The sequence below is a fragment of the Chrysochloris asiatica genome, unplaced genomic scaffold (assembly GCF_000296735.1).
Source record: "Chrysochloris asiatica unplaced genomic scaffold, ChrAsi1.0 scaffold00065, whole genome shotgun sequence".
Taxonomy (NCBI): domain Eukaryota; kingdom Metazoa; phylum Chordata; class Mammalia; order Afrosoricida; family Chrysochloridae; genus Chrysochloris; species Chrysochloris asiatica.
The window spans coordinates 7968686-7994276 of NW_006408583.1; the positions used below are offsets into that span (position 1 = coordinate 7968686).

The 25591-nt window shown below is 39.6% G+C and overlaps 1 pseudogene; it reads right to left on the reverse strand.

Annotated features, from left to right (window-relative positions):
• Positions 1–3766, reverse strand: part of LOC102822845 — a 152507-nt pseudogene extending 148741 nt beyond the window's left edge.
• Positions 3767–25591: the final 21825 nt, after the last annotated feature.

Here is a 25591-nt window from a genome sequence, read left to right on the forward strand (position 1 = left end):
CTTGGCCTCCAAGGAGCACTCTGGCCTTAGAAGGACATTTATACCAATACAGCACATGGTTAAGTATTACGAACAAACACTTTATGCTTCTGAGTGTTCTTTTTCTGACAGAAGCAAAACAAGAAAGGAAAAGGGAGAAACAGGTACCAGTTTTGCTGAAGTCAATTTCACGTTTCCCTTCAGCTAGTGTTAATGGTAATTTTGCTACCTAGGGGTCAACATAATAAAGCTGTTTTGCTTCAGAACTGCTCTTCTCCACCACACCTACCAGTCCGCACATGGGAAATGATGCAATAGCAGTGAGGTGATGGTGGGACACACGGGACACATCTGAACAGACTAAGCTCACTTTCAATCTTCTAGAAAATGGGATTTTCTGTATTTATATCTCCCAGTATAGCATAATTGTTACATGATATTTGATGACAGCTCAGGGAAACGCAGCCACTAACTACAGACTAAATTACTAACTAGTTCCTTCTGCTTGCTACCTCTGTTAAGTGAAAGGTTACTTTTGTGTCTATCCAATTTCATCTCTTGAGATTCCAGAAACAATAAAATTAGCCTGACCTGCCTTATAACCCCAAATTGATTTAAAATCTATTTGTTAATCCAGCACATTTTTGGTTGGCTTCAGCAAGAATGATTAAAAATATATATAACCTTGTGGGTTAAATTTTGGTGAAAGATCAAAGTTGGTAACAATAAAAATGTTATTGTCAAACAATGACTTGAAAATATACATGCCCTATACATTAAAATCATTTTTAAGTCCATATGGGCATCATATGGACCATATAATTCCACCATATTTTCACCACTTTGGAATTTTCAACTCTAACATTTTAGGCATAAATATATGTATTACCTTGGTACAGTGACGTACTGCAGGTAAGAGGGCTCAGTTGTTGACAGTTACTGCATCCTGCCCTGGATCTAAATGATGCACAATTTATGTTATACAAAGTCATTCAGCTCCTACAGGCAGAGATCCACTGTATATCCAACATTCAAATCTGATTTCCAACTCTGAAACATGCTAGACTGAATACATTCCATATATACTTTATACTTTGAATTTTATACCCCTGGTTGGTCAGCAGAATGGTCAGACTCTTGAAGATAAAGAAAGGTATTTGGCTATTTATAATATTCCATTACTGCATCTATTTTTCCCATCTGCTCATAAAATTCCAGGCTTGATTTTTAACTGATAACTGTAACTGAGAGATCATAATTTTTTTTTTTTTTTGAAAGCACATTTGTTTTAGACTTGCAATACCAATCACTGAATTCAGCTGATCATGAACAGTGAGGATCTAAACATGACAGCCGAAACCTCTCCAACTGGCCTCTGAGCTCAGAGATCACTAAAGCTTATTTAACATGTTAAGCATGAAAGAAGAGATGTCCTCAACGTGAGTGAAGGCCATCACATGAATGTAGTTATGTTAGCTGTGTTCCAGGGAACTGTCTCCCAAAATCAATTGGAAGAATTTCAGTTTTAAAATACCAGGACTTCATTAAAAGACTTCTGAGTTCCAGGGTTTAATATTGGAAGACTTAGAAATAAACAAGAAACCCCAAGGGTGGGACTATTCAATGTTTATTAAAAAACCTTCCCAGGTTGGGGGTTCGGGGGGAATTGATTCTTTGCTAGTACTTGGTCCACTATTAATTCCTTTGCAATTGCATGGTAACAAAGGGTCACATTTATTATTATATTTTCAATAATGACAGAAGGTGCGGCTTTAAAGGAGTTTTCCAGTTTTGAGAAATAATTTGGAGGCTTTGTTACATCAGCTAAGTAAGAAATTTAACTGGGATTATAAAACCCAACATACCAGAAGGAAACCTGGCAACCAGCACTTCTTCACCTATCAAAATCTTTTTTGAGAGTTCATATGGGAGACAGTGGCAATATGAATTTAATTTGTTTTCTCCAGTGAGAAAAAACATGATCTTGATTATTTCAATGTTGATTTAAATGACTTCCTCCCCCAGTCCAACATCATTTATAACACCTGGCCTGGTAGTGGAGGAGATTATGAGCTGGGCTGTTAGCCACAAGGTCAGTAGTTCAAATCTACCAGTTGCTTCTTGGGAGAAAGATGAGGCTTTTTGTTCCAATAAAGATTTATAGCCTCAGAAACACTATACAGGGTCGCTATGAGTTGGAACTGGCTCGGTGGCACACCACCCCCACCCCCTCCCCCCCACACCAAAATAAAGAAGGATCAGATATGATGATAGGTCACCACAGAATATATCTAAAAGAGTAAGGTCAATAACCAAATAGCATTCACAGAGAATTTCTCAATTTTCCTCACTAAGTGCTTAAGAAACAAGTGTGATATGATAGAAAGACTCTAAACAGAAGAAATAGAGCCTTGATCTCCTCTTACTACCTGAATAATCTTAAGTAAGTCCCTCAGTTCTGAATCTGTTTCCTCCTCTGTAAAACGGAGGTGGGGGTCAGACTGATCTTTCAATTACTTTCTAGCTCTAGTAATCACAGTGTTAATTATCCTGGTTTAAAATATGTTAACTTTTTATTGTTTTTGGTCTAAGTTTTACACATCAACTTAGGTTCCCTTTGAACAATCTCTATACATATTGTTCCTGGTGTGTGGCACTGTCGGATCAGCACTGGATTGCTAACCACAAGGTCAGTGGTTCAAACCTACCAGCCACTCCTTGGAAACTTTATATTGGGTTACTATGAGTAGGAACTGACTCGATGGCACTGTAATAACAACATACATATTGTTTAGTGACAAAGTTTGCTTTTTTTTTTTCATACCGTGTCAACATTTTCATTAGGTGCATTCTGGTTGTTTCTTTTCCATTAATCTAGTTTCCTTGCCTTCCTTTCACCTGCTCCATTATCCTTTTGATGCATCCTTTTCCTTTGTATAAACAGGTACTAGTTTGGGAACTTAGCTGAATAAATTTAAGCAATACCTGCCCTTGGGAATAGCAGAAGGTTCTGACACGTTGGGTCTTGGTTCAGACCACATGCACAGCGGCCACAGCAGAGATAAATAAACTGAAAAGCTGAGAGTAGCCAGGCTTGTGTCAGCTGTGTTTCAGTCAGACACACTAAAGATACATTGCAAAACATCAGGATGACAAGTGAAAGTAAAAGTCTTAACTGTGTTGGCCACTAACAGCTGACAGTCTGAAAGTAAGACAAGCCAAAACAGAAAAACATCTGTGTTTCATTCCACACGCTGTACATTTAGAGTGGCTTCCTCCCCTCCTCCCTTTGCTTAGCCTTCTTGAGATAGAGGCAGTCACATGACACAGTTGCATGCAGGGAGAGGAGGAAGGTATAGAGAAAAGACAAAAAGATGGTGGGGATGGAAGCCAGAGTCCCCTCCTTACCTCCTCCACATGACTCGGAGCACTTGGTGAAGCCTTCATATTCCCAGTCACACAGTTCTTCAAAATCCTGCAGGTCACCGAAGAGCCCATCAGTCTCCTCTGGGTTAAACTCCGGAATTTCCCCATTGCAGGGGCCTGTGTAACAGGCACGCTGGGATGCTGGCTTAGGCCCTTCACATTCATCAATGGGCAGGTCAGCCACGGACTGAGAGAAAGACAGGAGCACCTGGCACCTGACCACTCGCACCTGGGTCCCCACGCCGCAGGTCACTGTGCAGGCTGACCAGGCCTCTGGGATGAACCTGCAGCCAGCAAGCAAACAAGAGGACAGGATGAGAAGGCCCAGGCAGGAGGCGACAGGGGTGTTGAGGGGCTGCATCCCACCTGCCTCCACTGCCCACTGCCTTCCAGGGCTGCGTGTGGACCTACACCGTCCTGTCCTGAGATGGGCGCTTCACTTTAGTTCATGAGCTCATTTGCCACTGTTTCTGGATTGGCTTCTTTATGAGTATCACATGAGCTCCCAGCTGTAAGACATTCCAGCCGCAGACCACCTGCTTACTCCCTGCTTTGCACCCACAATGGTAGCTCTTCATGGCAGGGGGTTGGTAGTTTCTTCTCTTGAGCTCTAAATCCCAGCACTTGTGCCTCCTGCAAGATGTTGGCTATTCTTATAGCAGACTAATATTGATTCTGAAAATGATCACAAAATAAGCCCTTGGAGATATTTAAGGAAGTTTAAAAAGAATTTTTTTAGCCTGGATCTCATATTCGGTAACTTTCTTTGCTTTTCAGTTCAATCTGTTTCCTAAGATTTATTTATATGTATAAAGAGGTTTTCTTGCAAATTTCCAAGAATGGAGCAAAGTCTAGTTCCTCACACATTCTTTGAATTCGTCTGAAATCCAGTTCTTTTTATATCATAGAGAAAAGCAATGCTGCAATTTAAATCCACAGGCATGTCCCAGTAAACTAGAGACTGCATTCATACAACATCCTCCACACCCACCTCCTGAAAGGAGACACATGAAGAACTTTTTCTCAGAGTTTCTGTAGAATGTAGGACAAGATCCAAATTCCAAAAAAGCCACATGGTGGTTATGTGCCATGGAGTCGGTTCCGACTCATAGTCACCCTGTACAGGGTTTCCGAGGTTGGAAATCGGTTGGAAATCTTTTCAGGAGCAGATCTTTCTCCCACCAAACAGCTGGTAGTTTCGAACTGCTGACCTTAAGGTTTGCAGTCTGATTCATAACTACTACGCTATCCCCTCCCAAATCAACAATGGCCACACTGAAATGACCCTGAGAAGGGTCTAGAGGAAGAGCCTATAAGGAACCACTAACATTTTCAAAACATTAGCATAGTAATGTGGAGAAAGAACTTTGGGCTAGAAAGTTTTCTTTTTCCATGAGCCCAGTGTTTCTCCCAGGGAGTCGGGCTGAGGAAGCATGCAAACCTGGCTCCTTAACCTTGACTTTGGCAGAGAAGTAAGGAATTGATAAGAAGATTAAATCCTAGCAAATGTAAATGGTTGTGATCTAGTTTAGGGAAATTGATATTCTAACAGCAAACCAAACCAAGTTGTCAAAGTGGAAGAAACACAACAAAGAAGATATTTCCTGGGCCTGAGCCTAGGCTCCATGTGAAGCCGAGAAGATCCAGCCATGAAGACCATACGGCTCCCAGTACATACACAGAGAGGCAGCACTCACAGAGAGGCATGGCAAACTCCAAACCCAAACCAGCTGTGGCCAAGTCCATTCCAACTCTTGGTGACTCCATGCTTTTCAGCATAGAACTTCCTTTTATAGAGTTTTCAATGTGGGGATCTTTGAAAGCAGCTGGCCAGGCCTTTCTTCCAGGACAATTCTGGGTGGGTTTGAACTGCCAACTTTTTCTGTTAGTACCTACAAACTTCACTGGCTGAATCCACCCTGAGCCATGGCAGGAATCCCTTAAAAGAAAAGCCTACTCCCCGCTACTTTTCAAGAGCCATCCCCTAGTTGTTGTTGTTAAGTGCTGTCAAATCAGTTCTGACTCATAGCTATTCTGTATAGGGTTTCTGAGGAGCTGCTGGAGAGTTTGAGCCATGGCCCTTGTGATTCAAACTGACCTTGAGGTCGAGTGCTTATCCTATGGCACCACACCAGGACTTGCCCATACATTAAGTAGAGAACAAAATTCCCATATAACTGGATCAGAAAAGCAAACAAAGGAAGCATGACCACTGAGGGTGATGCTCATGGAATTCTTACCATAATTTAACCTCTCTCTTGTTTTCAAATCCTTGACTCAATCTTTTGTCAACTAGAGCACTTGGGAGAAATAGTATCTTCAAAGATTAAAAAGCCTGTCTCTTTAAATAATGGCACCTCCTCTTTAGCAACTCTATACAGGTTCGATATGCACTTAATAGCAACAACATAGGTATTTTTTAGAAACGTGAAACCAAACTCCAAAAACAAAATTATTTGAATCCTCTTCTTACTCAGTCACATATACTTGAGCCTGGAACAACGATCATGACAAATATATTAGAAATGAATTGAATAAACACAGGTATAGGTATAAAAATGTATATTAAACTATCTTGTGTATCTTTAAAAATCACAAAGGCAAATGATGAGCCTGCCAACTTTGATGTCGGGTTGGTTCCGACTCACAGCGACCCTGTCTAGGGTTTTAACTGACAGGTATGAAACACCAGCGTATGAATAATGTTTTTTAATTAACATGAGACTGAGAGTTTTTTCAAATAGAAAACATGACAAAGTCTCAAAAAGAACAACTTCCTATTGGCTTCCCCTATACAGTAAGGATTATTGCTCTATTGCCTACAATAGCCCTGTTCAGCGATCATTACAAAAGAATAAGTGTCAGAAAACTTTTTCTGTAAAGCGCTAGATAGAAAATATTTTAGGCTTTTAGGCTATGTCTCAGAGTCCTGGTGGGGCGCACTGGACTTCAAATTCATTTGAACCATAAAGTCAGTGGTGCAAGCTCATCAGTGGTTCCTAGGAAATCCTACATAGGGTTGCTATGGGTTGGAACCAACTGGACGGTTCTAAACAATAACAAGGCTATGTTTCAGCCTCTCGGCTTAGCCGTTATAGGATAAAAGCAGTTAGAGACAAAACGTAAACAAATGGGTGTGGCTGTGTCCCAATAAAACTTTGTTTTACAAAAAGTAAAGGGTGGTAGTAGAAGGGGCTGGATTTGGCTTGTGATCTGTAGTTCATCAGTCTCTTCTGTAAAATATCTGGTACAGATGCTGGGACGGAGTAGGTTTTCAAAGTTTTGAATAGAATTTTATCCCCTGCCCTCCAAACAAGTGTGTTGAATTCTTGGTTCTTGCATATGATCCTGTTTGGAAACAGGATTTTTCTTCTTTGTGAGTTTATAACAGTGCAGGGTGGATTCTAAACCTAGCTACTTCTGATTTATAAAAAGATCAGAAGAGACACCGAGACATACACGTAGGATCAGACAGATGCCATGAGAAGATCATGTACAAGACCAAGAAACCAATGGGCACCAGAGCTACAGACCAAGAAGAAATTAACAAAGGTGGTATCCTGATTTGGACTTTTAGCCTCCAGAACTGGGAGAAAATAATTATCTGTTCTTTACAGCCACCCACTTGTGTTATTTGTGTTATAGTTGTTGCTGTTGTTATGTGCCGTGGAGTCAGTTCCGATTCATAGCAACCCTGTACCGGGTTTCCAAGGCTGTAAATCTTTATAGGAGCAGAAAGCCTCATCTTTCTCCTGTGGAACAGCTGGTAGTTTCGAACTCCTGACCCTGAGATTAGCAGGCTGATTCGTAACCACTACACTACCAGAGCTCCTTTGTGTTATAGTACCACCAGGTAATCAAAATAATCCACAAAGCATATTCTAGGTCTTTTTCACGTATATAAACTTATAGGACTGACTGACAAGTAGCCAACTTGATACATTTTTCTTCCAAAGTGAGTTCCACATGAAGTCTGCAATATAAGCAATTGATACACTGTCCCCTTGGCTCTCCTTGCCTACACGTGAAGTACTTTGTAGTTGGTCTCCTTCCAGGATCAGAAAAATACACTCAGAGAACACAAAGAGAAAAAGACATGCCAGCGAAGCTTCATGAACTTATTGGAATGATTGAAATGTGCTTTAAGCGGCATGTCTAAATGAAAACAACAACAACAAAAAACAGAAACAAAACCAAAACAGATATATGATAAATATGTATACATGTGTATGTGTATATATGTGTGTAGTTCCATCTGGACATTTAGGGCTAATAGCAAAACAATAAACATCTGCTTTATGCCTCTCAACTAAGTGTCTTATCAAATATGAAACAGCCTTACTGGCTAATCTTCCAACACACTATTCTCAGAACTTCATCAAGTTCACACCAATTAAATACAATTTGGTTTTTAAGTAGTACTGTCTTTTGGCAGTCATCTTTATTTTGCTAGTGCACACAATGGATGATATATTCTTTCTTATTGAAGTCAGGAGATTATATTTCAAAAGAACAATGTAAAAAGTAAAAATGACCAAATGAATAATAACTGTTTTCCATAAGAATCATTTCCCAACATCCCAAGTATTCCCAAACTCCATATTTACTATCTTGAACTTTCTGGTCACAAGTGGGAAGGAGGAAGGTCAAGGAGAGGTCAGGCAAGCGAGCTAGATCTAAATGCAGTGTCTAAAAGTCTCCTCTTAACTTGTACTTGCTGAGGTAGAAACTTAGAAAGAAGAGCTTCCAAAAGGAAGAACAGTAGATATTTTATGTTAATCATTTTCATGTGCAAAATATACAACTGATTTCTTTTTTAAAACAACAAGGCAATTATTGTTACTGAAAAACATGAGACGTTTAACTTTTATGGAGACGTGCAATCTGAGTAATTAATATTTTGTTCTGGTAGTGTAGTGGTTACGAATAGGGCTGCGAACGGCAAGGTCAGCAGTTCAAAACTACCAGCCGCTCCGCAGGAGAAAGATGAGGCTTTCTGCTCTCATAAAGATTTACAGCCTTGGAAACCCTGTACAGGGTCGCTATGAGTTGGAACCAACTCCACGGCACATAACAACAACAACCTGTAGGATAAACACTGCTAACTGCAAGATTGGCAGTTCAAACTGACTAGCTGCTCTTCAGAAACCCTATACAGGGTCGTTATGAGTCGGAACAGACTCCAGGGCACTTAACCACAATGACACCATCTTATAGGTTCCTCTTTAATCAATGAAGTAAATAAAGCTCTTTTAGATGTTTATTTTGTATTTGCATGAAAATCATGATTTTTACCTTTAAAAAATTGTTTCAAGTGGCTACAAAGGGAAAATGGCACACTGAAACAGTAAACTATTATATAAGTGATTTTATCCTGAACTAACCCCAATGTACTTTAAGAAATAGTTCATTGGGAGATAAAATTAGCATTTGTGTTGGTAACGATACGTTATTCTAAAATGCCTTATGCTATTTTTAACCCAATCTTCCTTTCTCTTCTTCTTTAGTTTTGAAACATTAGTTTTTCCAAAGCTACCTGTCAGTTACTGACCCTGGACATTAATGAAGTAAAATATTCAGGAAAAGGTACAGTTACTTAAACACAAGTGAGGTCTTTTGGCATCTCCACTGAAGAGGCACTTAGATATATGAGGGGAAAAATGCTGCCAGGTGAGAAAAAAAGCTCAGAAAAGGGGAGGAAAAACACCTCTTTTCTACATCTACTTTGCTCTATTTCCCACCTAAACTCAGAAGACATCATGTACAAAATGTTGGAATTATTTAATGTCTCTGAATGAGACTGAATACAAAGATGTAAATCAATAGCAAATCTTCAAAATAAGTGAACAACAGCAAAACATTTAGAATGTTACAAAGGAAAAGGAACCACTCAGCTGAACCACTTTGGGAATTTTAGAATTACTCATAAAGTCCGTACCAAGATAGCCTGAAAACAATGATTTAAAAATACAATTAGAACACGAAAGTTTTGGGAGAACACTTGTCCAAAACATGCCCTGACATTCCCTTAGAACTGCACCTAAAATCATTCCACATAAATGAGAATCTAACTGAAGATGAAAGATTTCTTTAGTCACAGACAGTTGATCCAATGTGGAATTGTGCAAAAGTCTCTCAACAGCTTTTGTTAGCTTGCAAATCTCTGGAGCTGTAAATAATGCGTGTTAGTTAGGCAACTCATATGGAAGTCTCCAAGCACAACTTTACAAAGGTGTCCAGGAGACCACTCCACAAAACACTTCCTTTCATAGGCTCCTCAAACCTTTAGTTGCCATGTCTGACATCTGAGGGTCTTGAGCTCTGTAAGATTCCCTAGCATTATAAAAAAGAATAGAGTGAGCCTGGAACTTAAAATAACAAAACAAACAACAGTTGTGAGGCAGCAATATTCCAAGTATTTGGAAATCATTCAGTGATTATCCCTGTCTAATTCTGCTTAACCCAGTGCTTCAAGCCCATTCCAACCAATTCACTGTACCTGAAGAACACAGCAGAAATGCTCCGAAGGGTTTCTCAGACTACACATCTTGACAGAAGCAGACTGCCACATAGTTCTCCCACAGAGGCTGGTAGCTTCGAACAGCTGACCTTTTGGTTAGCAGCAAAGAGCTAAGCCATAACCAGTCATAATGTGAGGGAAGGACCCAGTTCCAAAACATACCAAAGCAGAATCGAGGGAATTATATTTAGTGGCATTTTCCAAGTAGCAGACTTCATTGTTCATGCTAATGATGGCCTTTTTAGTTCTCTGAGGGGTAGCTGGCCTCTCAGTGATTATGCCCCAATGGTTTTCTTGCAGAAAATTGCTCAAGCAGGGGAAGAAATCCAGACTGCATTAATGATCACAATGTCCCTGCAAAATAGACATCATGTCACAGTTCTTTACAAGCGCCAATGAATCCAGACTACAGGGCTCTGAAAGCTTGGGACCTCACAGACCTGAGCACTTCTTAAAGTCATCTTTCAGTTTTGACCTGGCTTTCCTAAGATATGCTTCCAGACAAGATCTAAGAAGAGATCTGACTAAAGGATCAGAGCTTCTTTAGTCATAAGAGAAAAGGCATCGGGAAGAAAGGCTGTTATGTTGGAGTACACCCAGAGAAAGGGAGAAAGGCCTAATGATCTACTTCATTAAAGTCAGCCACTGAAAACCTGACAGAGCTCAGTTTTATTCTGACACACGTGGCGTAGCCATGAGTTTTAGCTGACTTGATGGAAACAGTTTTGTTTTTATTGTGCCAGTCATTATTCTAAATGCTTTATGAGCAAAAACTGTTAAATTCTCATAAAGAAGCACTGGTGACTTAACAGTGAAGAGCTTGGCTACTAACGAAAAGGCTGGTTGTGGAAACTTACCTAGTGGAGACCTAGAGTCCTGGTGTTGGCACTGTTGGTTAATGCGCTGGACTGCAAGGTTGGTTTGAACTGCAAGGTCAGTGGTTCAAACTCACCAGCTCCTCCTTGGAAACCCTATACAGGGTCACAGTGAGTTGGAACTAATTCAATGACACTTAACACCAACACCAACAGTGGGCTCATGGTGTGATGCTGTGGGATAAAGCACTGGACTGCAAGCAAGGTCAGTTTGAACCACAGGTTGGTAGTTCAAATTCACCAGCCACTCTTTAGAAACCCTATTGAAGGTAGCTATGAGTTGGAACCACTTGATGACACTGAACAACAAGTGGTAACATCAGATCAAAACAGGTGTCAGAAGAGACTCTGATACCTGCTCTCCAATGCAGAGACGCTAAAGCAAATGGAAGAAATGAGGCAGAAATGAGCTGAACAGAAGTTTTCAAAGGGCAGCTCGAAAAGACAAAGGCAAATATAATGAGATATGCATAGACCTGGAGTTAAAAAACCAGAAGAGAAGAATAAGATTAGCATTTCTCAAGCTGAGGGAGCTTAAGGAAAAGTTCAAGCCTTGGCTTGTGATATTGAAGGATCCTGGTGTGGCACTGTGGGTTCATTGCTGGACTGCAAAGTCGGTTTGAACCACGAGGTCGATGGTTCAAGGTAATCAGCGTCTCCTTGGAAACCACATACAGGGTCGTTATGAGTCGGAACCAACTTTTAACAAAATTTTGAATGATGCAGAAAGAATCAAAAGAAGATGGAAGGAATGCACATGGTCATTTGCCAAAGACAAATGATTGATACTCAACTATTTTAAGAGGTAGCAAAGCCAATGATACAGGAAGATGTCCAAGGTGCAATGAAGGCACTGGCAAAGGACAAAACTCTGGGAATAGATGGCATACAAATTGAAAGCTTTCAACAAACTGATGGCGGCACTGGAGGCCCTCACTCATCTATTCCAAGATAGTTAGAAGACAGCTACCTGGCCAACTGATTGGAAGAGATCCATATTTGTGCCCATTCCAAAGAGAGGTTACCCAATGGAATACAGAAATCATCGGCCAATATCATTAATACCATATCTAAGTAAAATTTTGATAACGAGAATTAAAAAATGGCTACAGTGGTATATTGACAGGGAACTGCCAGAGATAGAACTGGATTCAGATGAGGATGTAAAACCAGAGATACTGTTGCTGACAGCAGATGGATCCTGGCTGAAAGCAGCGAATACCAGAAAGATGTTTACCTGTGCTTTACTGACTACTCGAAGGCTTTTGACTGTGTGGATCATGACAAACTATGGGCAAAACTGCAGAGAATGCATATTTGGAACACTTAATTGTGCTCATGAGGAAACTGTACATAGAACAAAAGGCAGTTGCTCAAACAAAACAAGGGAGCACTGAATGGCTTAACATTAGGAAAGGTGTGCTGTAAATTTGTATTCATTTACCATACTTATTCAATCTGTATGCTGAGTAAATAATTCAAGAAGCTGGATCATCTGAAGAAGAGCATGTCATGGAGAAAACTCATTAAAGACCTACGATATTCAGATCATAAACCTTGCTTGCTGAAAGCAAAGAGAACTTAAAATACTTACTAATGACGATCAAAGACCACAACCTTCAGTATGGGTTGCACCTCAATGTTAAAAAAACAAAAACAAAAACAAAAAACTCCTTACCACAGGACCAATAAATAACATCAAAATAAAAAAAGAAATAATTGAAGATATCAAAGACTTAATTTTTGCTCAGATCATCCATCAACAGTCATGGAAGCAGCAGTCAAGAAAACAAACGACGTATTGCATCAGTTAAATGTGCTACACAAGATCTGTTTAAAGTTTTCAAGAGCAAAGATGTCAGTTTGAGGACTCACGTGTGACTGACCTAACCCATGGTAGTTTCAATAACCTCATATGCATGTGAAAGTTGGACAATGAATAAAGAAGACATAGAAGAATTGATGCATTTGAGTAATGGTGTTGGAGGAGAATATTAAAAGTACCAGGGACTATCAAAATAACAAACAAATTTGTGTTGGAAGAAGTACAGTCAGAATGCTCATTAGAAGCCAGGATAGCCAAACTCTTTCTCTCATACTTAAGACATATTATCTGGAGGGAGCAATCCCTGGAGAAGGACGTCATACTTGGTAAAGTGGAGGGTCAGCAAAAAGAGGAGACCCCCTAATGAGACAGAATGGCACAGGGCCAGGCAGTGTTGTGTTCTGTTGGGCATAAGGTTGTTATGAGTTGGTACTGACTTGATGGCACCTAACAACAAACAACAACGGATCCACAGGAGAAAGATTTGGCCACCTGTTTCTGTAAAGATGACAGCCTAGGAAACTCTAAGGGGCAGTTCAACTCTGCCACACAAGGTGGCTGTGAGATAAAAATGGACTCAATGTCATCTGAAAGCAAAAACAAATTCTAATAGCAATTCTTTGAGAACTATGAATATGCTCATGTTAGTATATGAGGTGGCTTCAAAAGCTCATGGAAACATTCCATTTCTCCATGAACTCTTTGAAGTCCCTGTGTACAGCGGAGGAAACTTTACCCCTACACACTGCTCTCACTTTGATATCTTCACTTTGGTATTTCAAAGGCATCTCCAACTTTCAATGTCCAAAAGTGAACTCTTGGTTTTCCCCCTTAGAACTTATTCCTCATTCAATCTTTACCATCACAGGAAATAATTCAACCAGCCAGCTAACTGCTCAAGTAATAAACTAGAGGGTTAGACCGACATGAAAAATACAAAACAATAACGGCAGTCCGACTGATTACTACAAGAACAAGCAAGTAGCTCACCCAGGAGGCATCAAGGTAAGTGGCTGGGTCCCCTCAGGGCAAACTCCCTTCCAAGACTAAGATTGAATGGGAATACACAAGCAGACATGCGCTCTGATTGGTGACCATGTTCGTTATGGATAAGGAGAAGTGAGGGAAAAACAGCAATGAAGCTGCGAGCTAAGCCCTACAATGTTCAATAGACTCCTGTGAACCCAGACGGAGACCTGGTTGGCCAGCAGTGTGGCAAGACTTGGGGACTCTTGGGCCCAGAGTCAGTGACATAGCCACAAAGGACTAGAGTGGAGAGTGAAGCATGCAGCTGATAAGAAGAGAGGGCATGTACATAAGAACACCCACATACCACCTATGGATGCAGTAGCTCAAAAGAGGGAATAAATTTTTACAGTGAGGATCATTCCCCACCCCCTCCATACACAGGGTAGACAGGGATGGGCAACTTGGACATTGGCTACCCAAAATGGGGGGGCTACAAAGAAGGCTTTACAAACTTTCAAGAGGGAGCCTAGATACAGAGGTCATAAAAATAATTAAAATAATTAAAAATAAATAAAACAAAATAAACTAGAGGTTTTCTTTGACCACTCACTACTCACTTCTAAACTATCCCCAATTCTTTTAGGTCTCCATCAAAAACTATTCTGAAGTCCATCATTTATCTCAAACTTCACTACCACTACCTTGAAATAATAATAATAACAGTATAATAGCTAGTCTTCACATTTATGGTTTTAAAGCATTTTCCATATATTAACTCAGTACAACCTTGTTAGAAGGAAATTGTTTCAAACATTGGGAAATGGATCTTCCAAAATAAAACCAATATAACTACAAGTTGTCCTTCCAGTGGAAAACTGGTATCATCTATCAGAACTTCCAGGGATGGTCAAATTCTAAAAGTCTTTGATTGTCTATATCTGGTTAATTGTACAGCTCCAGAGAGACTGACTTTCCTTGTAAAAGGCTGACAACGATACAGCGGTTTTTATTGACAGAAATGATTCCTGTTCATGTCAGTGGTAACTAGTTTTGTCTGGTAGGAAATACAAACTTTCTATATGTCATTCTCATTTGAACTGGTTTTAATAGTTTATGTGTTCCCACAATAATTTAAATGTTTAATATAAATGTTGACAAATGTTAGCTTTATAGTGTGTGACAGTCGGATTTTACCTTTTGGAAAATGAAGTTTCAGCATTTTCATTTTCATCCCAATTACTCCATGATACAATTAAGAGATTCCCAAAGTCGCACAGCTAAATAAATAGTAGATTCAGGACTCAGACCTTCACTACCTCACTATACTGCCTGTCAAACTGCTCTGAACGCCATGATCACTGATGCTACCTCATCTCTCTCCCGGATTACCACACCAGCCACTGGTTTCTCTTCTTCCTAGTTTAGCCTTAATCACTGCAGCTGGGGAGATCTTTAAAAGGAAGGCCTTTAGTTAGTTATCACTGGAGCTAGAATGGAGTCCTGGCTTGGTGCTCTGGGTTAATGCAAAGTCAGTTTGAACCACAAGGTGGGGCACTCCTTGGAAGCCTTATACAGGCTCTCTATGAGTCGGAACTGACTCCACGGCACATAACAACATAGCTAGAACAGGAGTCCTGGTATGGCACTGTGGGATAATGCACTGGACTGCAAGGTCAGCTTGAACTGCAAGGTAAGCAGTTCAAACTCACCAGCTGCTCCTTGGAAACCCTATACAGGATCGCTATGAGTCGGAACCAACGCCACGTCAGTTAACAACAACAACATAGCTATTATAAGAAACTCTGACATAGTGGTTAAAGAACATGGCTGCTAGCAGAGATGATAGTCTGCTTTTGTAAAGATTTACACTCTTGAAAACCATATAGGGAAATTCTATTGTATCCTACAGGATCATTCTGAGTCAGAATTAACTTGGTACCAGTGGGGTTGGTTTTGATATTTCCTAAAGACAAAGTCTTTACCAAAGTTGCATTACGTCCTTCTTCATCTCCCACCATTTTCCTTATCCCCCCAGTTACCACCTCTAGTCACACTTTCAATTCCATAAGTGTGTATCATTCTACAGTGACTCATGGTTTTGGCATGTGTGGCTCACTCCCAGGATGAATCTCCTTTCTCCTCTCAGCTGGGAATCCCCCCACTCATCCTTCAGTTCTCAGTTTACATGTCTCTTCCTAAAGATAACCTTCCTGACCCCACACCCACTGGTTTGACTCTCTTAGAGCATCTCTTAATTTTTGTATAGTAGTTACCAGCTTTGATGATCACAGGATACAATTAACTGTCTCTTTTCTAGATCAAAATCCTCTTGAACGAAGAAATGTTTCTGTCTTTGCATCTATTCAATACACTGCTTAGCATGGAACCTGCCACTTAATAAGTGTTCAATATAATTTTTTTTTTCTTTCAAATGAATAAATGACTAGGAGGGTAAGACTTGATGAATGACTTGATATTACACTTCTGGGTGGGCCAGAAGGCTGAAACCAAGCTTGGTAACAAGGCCACAGCCTAGAAAATGCTAAGAAATGAAATCATACGTCTCAGTTATATGTACTACCTGAAGAAGCAATTACCATTTCCTCTTCTAGATGTTTCTCAGTTATTATGTTCACATTTAACAGAACTGAGGGCTTATTCATTTTCATTTCTTAGTGCTATTTGTGTTGGCCTCAGTTCATCTTGATAGACTGTTGGTTCATCATAGAAAGTGTAATAAATTTAGATTCTGTGTCTAACTTACTTTAGCTAAATCTCAATAAAAATGCTGTTTTATAAAGGGCTAAGACTTGTGGGCTACTTTGAGTGACTGGCTGTCATCAGTAACATATTCACAGTACTCCAGGTAAACACCAGTCACTCAACTGGGAAGGCTCTGGAGCATTTGGAGTTATTCCTGTGTTATAAGGACTCAAGGAGAACTGCTGATTTTCTATCTACTCATTAAAACTCAACATGCACAAAGTTTTGGGTAAAAGGAAAGATCTCTAATGGATTGCTGTTGTTGTTGGTGTCATCGAGTTGGTTCTGGCTTATAACATAACAACCCTGTATAGGGTTTCTGAGGAGTGGCTGGTGGGTTTGAACTATTACCTTACACTTAACAGTGCAGTGCTAATCCTATAGAGTCGTCACACCTGTATGTAGCAGATACAAATGCTGCCCAATTACTCCCATAACAACTGGGCAGTGAACATCTGGCACATGCTTACACCATCTTTCTCTCCCTTTACTTCTCTGACTTATATGAACAGAGGCTGATTTTAAAGTTAGCTTTTCCTTGAGGCTGGACTGATTATTTAAAAAGCCACGTCCCAGGAACTACAAAGCTATTAGAGCTTACAGTGCTATTGATAAGTTTGCAGCTCTTAACGCTAGAATGAAGTTTCTAATACATATCATTTCCCTGACTTTGATCAAAATCTAAAATATTGCAAACTCAGAGTACTTTTCATGAGTAATTTCTTCTTCCCATGGAGTGAAATGAGTTTATCTTGCAATTTATAAAGGCTCCCCCCGTTCCCACTCCCACTCACCTTAATTCAACAAGTTTGGAAAAGCTTTCTAATGAAAAGTTCAGTTCTTTAAAATGACCTTAATGGACTGAACATGTATTGGTGGTGACAGGGTCCATACTTTATTTTGGCACATACAGATCCCATTAATTTATCTTTGTCATTCTCTAGGGCTCAGTTGAGCAATTGTTCAGACAGCTCTCTGAAAGTAGGCATGGAATGAACATTAGTGGTGGTGGTGGGAGGGGCTGGGCTGCTTACATTGAGAATATCTTGGTTTGCTATAAAGGTTTTTGTAATTACTACATCAAAATGCCCTTGTCTGATCCCTTGCATTTATTATTGATTTTTGGTGTCTCTGAGCAGATTGAGAACAATTTATGGGGATCAAGTGTATTTAACTCTAACAGTTGAGAGAAGATGTTTTTCCAACCAAGCAGATTATAAACTTTGCTTATTCTTTTTGTGCAATTTTCTATAGGTCTCTTTTCATTTAAATAGAGATAACTGTTGTTGTTAAGTGCCACTGAGTTAGTTCTGACTCATAGCGACCCTGGGTTTGAACCACTGACCTTCTGGTTACCAGTCCAGTGCTTATCCTACAGAAACACACTAGGACTTTGTTATTTAGCCTAAGAATCAACTCTGGGCGAAATTCAAAGTGTAATGCTGACAAAAAGCCCCAGAAACATAATATAAAGAGATAAAGAGGTACCAGCTGAGGAAATACAAACTGAGTTTTGGGTTTAATTTTTTGGTGCACTCCACTTATAGAGCCATGGTGTGGTGCTGTAGGATAAGCACCGGACTGCTAAAAGCAAGGTTGACAGTTCAAACCTACCAGCTACTCTCAGAAACCCTATATAGGGTCACTATGAATTGGAACCAAATGGATGACACACAACTCCATATATCAGGGAGTTAAAAAGTATTACTGATCACCCATTTATAAATGAGACATTGAGGCAAAAACTGTGTGGCTCATACATCTTATATGTACTCTAAGGAGCTCTGGCTCAACTGTAAACTGGAAGGTTGGTGGTTTGAACACACCAGCAGCTCTGTAGTAGAAAATACCTGATCATCTGTGTCTGTAAAGATTCCAGCCCAGGAACCCCTCTGGGGCAGTTCTACTCCGTAGTGTCTTGTTGTTGTTGTTGTTAAGTACTGTGGAGTCGCTTCCGATTCATAGTGACCCTACACAGGATTTCTGAAGCTGTAAATCTTTACGGGAACAGAAAGCCTCATCTTTGTCCTGCAGAATGGCTGGTCATTTCGAACTGCTGATCTTGAAGTTAGCAGCCCAATTCGTCACCACTATGCTACCCAGATCTGTCTATATTTACAGGGCCACTATGAGTCAGAATCAGCTTCATGGCACACAACATCATAATCAACAACAACATATGTTCTTTAGGAAGATGAATGATGCTGGAAAAGATGGAATCACAAGAGTTAAGGCACAGATAGTGCTTTCTGTAGTCCATGCTCTTTACATATTAGCATACCAGGTAGTATACGTATTAGTTAACCTTCTCAGTAACTCTATGATGTACATACTACAATTATCCTCACTCCACAAGTAAGGAAACGGAGGCATACATGGTTAAATGGCTTTCCTAGGGCCCCGTGTGGCAATGGGGGCACCAAGATTCACACTCAGACAGCTGACCACTGAAGCTCACACGCTTAAAGTCACTGCTCTGCGGGGTCAAGAATTAAACTATGATTTTCTTTGTTACTTGCACACTTGTATCCTTGTTAGATTACGCAAAGAAACAGGATCATGCCTTCCTACTTTATGGAGGTGGCAACATTATACAGTATCTGAAAACACTGAAGAGATTTCCCATGGTTTCTATAGTTTGTTTTCAACATATAAAAAGCCAAACCAAACCCATTACCAAAGTCATCTAAAGGACACAGACTGTAAGAAAGCTCTAGTAAGCACTCTGTTTGCTGCTGCAGAGCATATGAAGGATGAGAATGATTTGGGTCAAGGCGAGGGACCCAGAAGGTAAGACTGGCATCGAGAGAGGTTCCATGTGGTAGGGATAAGAGTTGAATCAGTCTGACCAATATCAGTTTTTAGCTCTGCTACGCCTCAGTTCTCAAAGTTAAACACTTTTGACCTTTTTATTATATATTTTTAAATCCCAGAATTCTAGTGATCCATCAAATTCTGCTCGGACATTCTTTCTGTTGGTTTAATAATCTGCAAACAGTGTTGAATTTCTAGCTGTTAGGTGAGATGATGACTGATGGTTAAGAAACACATCTGTTCCTACACACACACACACACACACATATATATATATACACACATACACACATACACACACACATACACACACATACACACACAGATGTATAGTAATTTTTATTTTCAGTGACTTGAGATTCAAGAGAATGTAATTTAGGGACCTTGTATTGAGGAAATCAAAGTAACTCTGTCTAGATCCATTATTTATATTTGATACACTGAATATTCTTTGTGGGGGAAATACAAAGAGATATGTTGCACAATTAACCATGAACACATTCCAGCTAAGTTTGAAAAAATATGAATTGATATTCTTAAACACTGAGTTAAGTCATTTATATTTTCAGACAATTTATACTATAGACTAAGTTTAAATAGTATGAATTTAAATACTATTTTCAACAAGGCAACCAAGGTATTTATTGACTATAGGATTACCACAGTTACTGTTTCTGGCCTTTCTTTTTGCATCGAATTCCTGCGGGTTCTGTTCACACTGATGCATGCCGGGAATTTGCTTTACTTCTCAGTGATGACATCACTAAGCTGATGCCAACTGTCATCCGGCTACTGCTGCTGCCCTCTACTTGCTTGCCTTCCTTCTTGTTTTTGAAAATGGGTTACACCAAGATTTTGTAAGCCAAAATGCTTAAGGCCTGAGTAGTGTGTAAAAACATTACATTATTATCATAACCATGCAATAAAACTGTAATGAAAATCTAATTAGAGTAGCTCAAGATTGCTTTTGAATGCAAGCCCAAGGCACAAAGGGTCACTCAATCATACCTTTGAGGGGACAGCTCCAGTAAGGCTCTGCGTGTAGTGAGGATGCTGCTGGAGGAGAAGCACTGGAGTGCTAACTACAAGGTCGGCAGTTCAAACCCACCAGCCACTCTTCAGAAACCCTATACAGGGTCTCTATGAGTTGGAACCTACTTGACAGTACTTAACAGCCACAACAGGCAGAAAGTGACAGGTGTTTGATGAAGGGGTAGCTGGTAGAAAGGCTATGTTGGCCACTTAGCTCCCAAAGAACCCACCCTCCTCCTATTGTCTGTTAAAGCCAGTTAAGCAGAATTCCCAGTGTAGAGCTGACGATAAGTACTGGATTGCTAACTGAAAGGTTGGCAGTTCAAACCCACCAAACACTTCTCAGAAACCCTATACAGCATCACTATGAGTCAGAATGGACTCTTTAGCACTTAACAAGAAGAAGCAGAATTCCTGGCAACTGAATTAAGTTTAGAAAGAATTTGGCTTCTGAAGGAGCCCAGTGAGTGTTCACTTCAGCTGGCTGGCATACCTCATGTTAGAGAGCAGAAAGGTGGGCAAAAGAAAGACAGAACACAAGGAGTACCCAGGCCCCACACTTTTCATAAGCCTGGCTTATTTAGGAAATTTCAAATGTAGGACATTCAGTGGCCTGAGGGAGTTAAGGAAATGAATGATGTCCTTCCTATTCAAAGTTAGATCAGATTTTTTAAGAAGATCAGCTAAATAATTTCCTGGTCAGCAATGGTAGACAAACTGCGTTTAAATGTCTTAGAGATCATCATAGCACCATTTTCCCTCTAGAAATTAAACTGTTAAAGTGCTCATTCATGATGTGTACTTGACTTCAGGTGGTAGTGTTGCTCAGGTATCCATCTCAAAAAGACTGAAAGTAAAGTAGAGCAATAAGAGAAGGGAAATCTAAATAGCTTCCACTTGATTAACATACATAATTTGACTATCATATTGTCATTTAGGTCCCCCGTGAAATGTAAAATTTCACGGGCTTAAAAAACCCTAGAAAACTTATTACCAAATAATTTCCAATAGAAGCAACAAGATGGGTGCAATCTGGCACTTAAATATCATGCTCTATGGTTGTATATGGAGTCCCTGCTACGGTGCTGTAGGATCAAGCACAGGACTGCAAGATCGGTTTGAAGCACAGCACTTAACAATAAACGCTAAAAACAATTCCTTCCACTGGGGGCATGTTCAAAAGGCACAGTTTGAATCATAGTAGAAGAGAATTCCATCAGTAACTTTTCCCATTCACCTGTTCCCAAGCTTAGCGTCCCTGAGTGGAGTCCTGGTGTGGTACTGTAGGATAAGTACTGAACTGGTAGCTATAAGGTTGGTGGTTCAAACTCACCAGCTGCTCCTTGGAAATTCTATACAGAGTTGCTATGAGAAACTGACTTGATGACACTTAACAACAGCAACATAGTCCCTGAGTGGTACAAATAGTTAATGTGCTTGGCTGCTAATCAAAAGTTTGGAGGTTCAAGTTCACCCAAAGTTACCTTGAAAGAAATGATGGAGATCTCCTTCTGAATAATCAGTCACTGAAACTCTATGGAGAACAGTTCTACTTTGAGACACATGGGATTTCCATGAGTCTCAGTCAACCCAATGCCAACTGCTGTTGGTATTTCCCAATGCTAGGATAAAATGATATGTCTCTTAGAAAGATAAACTCCATCACTATCTTACCATCTGAACATCATTCTGCATCATGTTTAGGTTAGTGGAACAATGCTGCTATACGCGTCTATTCTATAGAGTTTGAGTCATTTCTTGGAAATTCAGTGTCCAGTCTTTTATCATAGTTTTCTATTAAATACACCTTTCAGTGGCTGCTTTCCAAATATATATATATATATATATATATTTAAAAGTTTTTATTGTGAATTGAGTGACAGTCTCCACCAAATATTTTTGGCCAGAGTGCTAACCAACCTTTTTTTCCGACATTTTTGATTTACCAAAACAATCTAACATTCACTAAGGGAATCTCCATAGGCTAAGACTTTAAGCTAATGATTTGCCTGTATTATTTAATGAGACAGACTGGTGAGAATATTTTCATTTTTCATATGCGAAAATAAATGATATTTGCTGCTCCAATATATAACACTTCAAGGCTTGCTAGAGCCAAAGCAAGAGATAGTTCTAGACCACTGTTCCTATGTCACTATACTGTGTGGAAGTGACAGGCACAGCTTCTAAACATTACAGTTTAATTTAAGCAGTATGAATCTTGGTGGTGGTGGGAAGGAATTACTTGCTGACAGTATATCATTTTTTCATTATACTTTGGAGAGTAATTTTAGGTTGCTACATACATTTAGAAACCAGTCTATGGTTTAAAAAATGAAAGTATTATGATCATGCAAAATAATAGTTTCAAAACTCAAAAGCAGTAAAAAAAAAAAGAAGAAAAAAATCTGACACTTAGGACCTTTCGTAGGGTTCAGTGCACAAAACATGTAAATGTATTAAAATGTGGAAACCATATACCTTTCATTACATAATTCTACAGCTGTCATTTATTTCATTTGGGTATAAAAGTAATTATTGTTCTGAGGATAATCAGATACATTTCCTTTGCCCTGTACCGCCACTCTAATTTCAATCTACTTCAATTCTGAGTAATCATGCCAAGATGGCAATTCCATTCCAATAAAAGTAAAATTTAATAGTCGAATAGACCGCTATATATTCAATGGTGGAAACTATGTGTTTACGTCAGGAATTTTATTAAGATTAAAGTTATATATAATGGATCTTAATCAGACTTCTGTTGGAAAACATTCATTACAAAATATGGTTGACCATGGTTGATGAACTGCTTCAGAAGAAACAATAAATTCTCCTTACAGTTTTTGTTTGACAGGTATCTAGTAATGGGGAAGATATTTGATTATAGAGGATGGTGTTTTGATTTAACTTCAACTTTGTTATATTATTCAACATCAGTCATAATGCAGTATTATACAGAGGATCATGCTTTGACAAAATGATGATGTATGGGATACAGAGAGAAAAGAGAGTTTCTTTACGTGAAATAACACATGGTAGAGGTGATGTGCTGTGGAGTTGGCTCCAACTCTTAGTGCCCTTGTGTAGGGTTTCCAAGGCTGTAAATCTTTACAGGAGCAGAAAGCCTCATGTTCTCCTGCGAAATGGCTAGTAGTTTCAAACTACTGACCTTGAGGTTAGTAGTCTGACTTGTAACCACCACGCTACCAGAGTTCCTTAAATAACATGTATTAAACTTGTTATTGTTTAATGAAACATGTCTAACTCTAGAATATTATGAAACATGTCTAACTCTAGAATACATAATATAAAGAGTAACCAGCTTTAATTACTGGGCATCTTTTGTGTCTCACATAGGACCCTAGTGGATTACAGAGTTAATACTCCTCTAACCCAAACTAGTTACTTCCTCTCCAATAGCAGGAAGAGCTCTCAAACCAGGTACCATTAAGAGAAAACAAAAAGATTTATGTCATCTTATGTTGCATTGTAAGGAGCTCTGGTAGCGTAGTGGTTACGAATCGGGCTGCGAACCTTAAGGTCAGCGGTTCGAAACTACCAACTGCTCCGCGGGAGAAAGATCAGGCTTTCTACTCCTATAAAGATTTACACCCTCGGAAACCCTGTACAGGGTTGCTATGGGTCGGAACCGACTCGACGGCACTTAACAACAACAACAACATGTTGCATTGGAATCTTTAACCATTGCATTCCCTCCTAAGTTCTGCAAAGACTAGTGTTTTATTCTAAGGAGTGGGAAAGGCTGCTGAAGTAACATAATGGTCCAGAACTAATGTATGCTTTGCTTATTGTCTCTTTAAATAAGCAATGCATTATTGAATCTGTGGCCCATTTTTCTGTGGATCCAAGTGACTGAATGCTATTTTTCACAAAGGATCTTTGGTCATTATACACATCAGTACTATGGATTTCTTTTTTGAGCTCATGTTTATGGTGTGAGTCAGGAACCGAATTTGTGTTCTCAGAAACCATATCAGGTCTAGATTCAAGTAGGATGAGTCAGAAAGTTTCTCATTGAATTTGGCTAAATAGATTGCAACATTAACTAATATTTCAGTAAAATGTAAATGATAGCTTGAATTTGGAAACCATTTGATATAATCTAGACTATTCTGGAAGGTCCTGGAAGGTCGGTAACAACAAGTCTTAAATATCAATGCACAGCAAAGAATATACTGAACAAATGGATCTAGAACAGTCTCAACTTGAAAAGGATCTGGTCACATATGCTGTTGTTGTTGTTAGGTGCCACTGAGTAGGTACCAACCCATAGTGACACTATGCACAGCAGAAAAAAACACTGCCCGATCCTGGGCCAACCTCACTAATGCTGCCATCAATGCTGCCACTTGGCCAATCCATCTCATTGGGGGGGTCTTCCTCCACCTTACAAAACGTGATATTCTTCTCCAGCAACTGGTCCCTCCTGACAATATGTCTGAAGTATGAGAGACGAATTTTGGCCATCTTGACCTCCAAGAAGCACTCTGGCCGCACTTCTTCCAAAATGGATCTATTGGATCTTTTGGCAGCCCATGGCACTTTCAATATTCTCCTCCAACACCATAACTCAAAAGCATCAATTCTTCTAAAGTCTTCCTTATTCACTGTCCACCTTTTGCATGCACATGAGGTTACTGAAAATATTATGGCTTGGGTCAGGTGCACCTTAGTCCTCAAGTTGACATTTTTGCTCTTCAACACATTAAAAAGGTCTTGTGCAGCAGATTTGTGTAATGCAATATGCCGTTCGATATCTTGACTACTGCCTCTGTGAGTGTTGATAGTTGATCCAAGAAGAATGAAGTCCTTGACAACTTGACTATTTTTTCCATTGATAATAATGTTGTTTATTGGTCCAGTGGTGAGGATTTTTGTTTTCTTTACATTGAGATGTCATCCATACTGAAGGCTGTGCTCTTTGATCTTCATCAGTAAATGTTTTAAGTCCTCTTCACTTTCAGCGAGCAAGGTTGTATCATCTGCATATCGCAGGTTGTTAATGAGTCTTCTACCAAAACTGATGCCATGTTTTTATTCATATAACCCAGGTTTTCAGATTATTTGCTCAGCATACAGGTTGAATAAGTATGGTGAAAGAACATAATCTTGACGCACACATTTAAAATTTTTAAACCATTCAGTGTTCCCATGTTCTGTTTGAACAACTGCCTCTTGGTGCATGTACAAATTCCTTATGAGCACAATTAAATGTTCCAGAATACTCATACTTCACAATGTTGTCCATAGCTTGTCATGATCCACACAATCGAAAGCCTTTGTGTAGTCAATAAAGCACAAGTAAACATCTTTCTGATATTCTCTGCTTTCAGTCAAGATCCATCGGAAATCAGCAGTGATATC